The sequence below is a fragment of the Piliocolobus tephrosceles genome, chromosome 12 (genome assembly GCF_002776525.5).
Source record: "Piliocolobus tephrosceles isolate RC106 chromosome 12, ASM277652v3, whole genome shotgun sequence".
In the NCBI taxonomy this organism is placed as follows: domain Eukaryota; kingdom Metazoa; phylum Chordata; class Mammalia; order Primates; family Cercopithecidae; genus Piliocolobus; species Piliocolobus tephrosceles.
In genome coordinates, this window is record NC_045445.1 from 5,475,755 (window position 1) to 5,478,786 (window position 3,032).

At 39.6% G+C, this 3,032-nt stretch overlaps 1 pseudogene; it reads right to left on the reverse strand.

Moving 5' to 3' along the window:
- Nucleotides 1-654: 654 nt before the first annotated feature.
- LOC111536374 lies at nt 655-800 on the reverse strand (annotated as a pseudogene).
- Between the last annotated feature and the right edge of the window lie 2,232 nt (nt 801-3,032).

The window sequence follows — 3,032 nt, forward strand, 5'->3', positions numbered from 1 at the left end:
CTCTGTTTTTTCTAATTATCTAGAGACTCCTGACTGCTTGGTTTATGGGAAGTTTGTGAATGAGCAGTGGCACAATGGAAAAGGGCCAACTGATTGCCAAATGTGCAAGCATCAGTCACAGGGTATCCCTCAGAAAATATTGAGAGAAAGAGTTCATTTTGGAAAATAAATCTGGTTTAACTACTAAAATACAAAAGCAATTCCCCCAAAGCAAAGCAATTCCATACATGGTGATTTCTTTTTGTAGCCAACCCCAAAGAAAGCAATAGACCATTTTTAATCTCCAAAAATTGCATGGTTTCTGTGACTTGCCTTTCAGAATCAAGTATTTCACATTCAGCTCATGACTCTGAGCCAGTTGTACCTGAAAATCACATCTCAGGATGAAAATGGCAATTGACCCTCAATAACTGGCATTAGGAAAAAATGATTTCTGATCTGTGGTAACTCTGCTGCCTGTAGTCCTCATTAGCGTTCCATCAATACATATTAAAATGCATATTCAAATAAAGATCATCAGGAAATATTTTAATTCCTATTTAATGACAGTTGAATCATTGTCACATATGATCAAGTAATGAGGGCTGTGTGATCCAACTAAGACATCTTTACTAATTTGAGAAATCTTACAAAAGGATTCCTAGTTAATTATGATGAAGTTGCTTTCTTCTGATGAGTAAAATTGTTTCCAGGAAAAGTTAATAGAGAAATCCTGTTTTCAAATTATAATTTGTTTGATTTTATCTAAGCACATTTTAAGGCTTTTACACTTGATCTTAGCCAAAAGGCCGAGAAGCGATAAGGCTTTTACATTCTATGTTAAATAAAATGACATTTGAGGGGCAGATTATGAATCTTTTGGGCACTCACTTGGGGCAGGTATGATAGATACCAACATGGAGAATGCACAGGATTATGAAGACTAGGCAGGAACCAGACAGGCTCACAAGTAATAATATTGTAAGATACAAAGGATAAAGGATAATTGTGATCAGACAAGTGCATACAAAGAATTATGGAAGCATAGAGAAGGAGGCAACTTATTTTATAGTGGAGATGACATTAGAGTTGAATGTGAACCTCAGTAAGATGGCAGTAGGCCAAAAGGGGAGGGAAGGGCATTGTAGGAGTGACCAGTTTGAATGAAAGTGTTGTATTAAGCCATTCTTGCATTACCATAAATAAACACCTGAGACTGGGTAATTTATAAGGAAAGGAGATTGAATTGGCTCATGGTTCTGCAACCATCATCTTGACTTCTAGGAAGGGCTCAGGAAGCTTAAAATCATGGCAGAAGGCAAAGGGGGTGTCTCACATGGTGAAAGCAGGAGCAAGACGGAGGGGTGGTGCCACATACTTTTAAATGAGCAGATTTTGTGTAAACTCAGAGTGAGCGCTCGCTTATCATCAGGGGGATAGCCCAAGCCATTCATGAGGGATCTTCCCCCAGTGTTCCAAACACCTCCTACAAGGCCCCACCTCCAACAATGGAGATTACATTTCAACAGAACCAACCTTCAGGTGTGAAGGCATGAAAGGTGATTGTATATGTAACAAAAACAGGAGTAGTCTAGTGTGACCCAAATTCCAAAGGGATGCTGTGATGTAAGACTTAAAAAGTAGTTTGGGGACCAATTGTAGGAAAATTTTAAATACTTGGCTACAGAGGGAGTTGAATGTTACTCTTCAAGCCCCCAAAATTTATAGTCAAATATTGAAACCTAAGTTTGAGGGATGTGATGGGCCTAGAAGACCTGAATATCCACTGGGGAATCTGAAAAGAAAGGCGAAAGTAAACTTGCCAAGAAACAAGGCAGCCTGGGCAAAGTACCTTGGTTTGTTATTATTTAATACAAGGAGATATGTCACTAAAACAAATTTCTACTTTAGATTGAATGTAAGAAAGATTGAAGTTATTATTACTTTATTATCACTCTATAGGAAAAATGTAGATAAAAAGAGCAGGTAATTCATAGATTCAATGCCATCCCCATTAAGCTACCAATGACTTTCTTCACAGAATTGGAAAAAACTGCTGTAAAGTTCATATGGATCCAAAAAAGAGCCCACATTGCCAAGACAATCCTAAGCCAAAAGAACAAAATTGGAGGCATTCCGCTACCTGACTTCAAACTATACTACAAGGCTACAGTAACCAAAACAGCATGGTACTGGACCAAAACAGAGATATAGACTAATGGAACAGAACAGAGCCCTCAGAAATAACACCACACATCTACAGCCATCTGATCTTTGACAAACCTGACAAAAACAAGAAATGGGAAAGGATTCCTTATTTAATAAACGGTGCTGGGAAAATTGGCTAGGCATAAGTAGAAAGCTGAAACTGGATCCCTTCCTTACTCCTTATACGAAAATTAATTCAAGATGGATTAGAGACTTAAATGTTAGACCTAAAACCATAAAAACCCTAGAAGAAGGCCGGGCGCGGTGGCTCAAGCCTGTAATCCCAGCACTTTGGGAGGCCGAGACGGGCGGATCACGAGTTCAGGAGATCGAGACCATCCTGGCTAACACGGTGAAACCCCGTCTCTACTAAAAAATACAAAAAAACTAGCCGGGCGAGGTGGCGGGCGCCTGTAGTCCCAGCTACTCAGGAGGCTGAGGCAGGAGAATGGCGTAAACCCGGGAGGCGGAGCTTGTAGTGAGCTGAGATCCGGCCACTGCACTCCAGCCCGGGTGACAGAGCGAGACTCCGTCTCAAAAAAAAAAATAAAAAAAAAAAAACCCTAGAAGAAAAGCTAGGTAATACCATTCAGGACATAGGCATGGGCAAGGACTTCATGTCTAAAACATCAAAAGCAATGGCAACAAAAGCCAAAATTGACAAATGGGATCTAATTAAACTAAAGAGCTTCTGCACAGCAAAAGAAACTACCATCAGAGTGAAAAGGCAACCTACGGAATGGGAGAAAATTTTTGCAATCTACTCATCTGACAAAGGCCTAATATCCAGAAACTACAAAGAACTCAAACAAATTTACAAGAAAAAAACGAACAACCCCATCAAA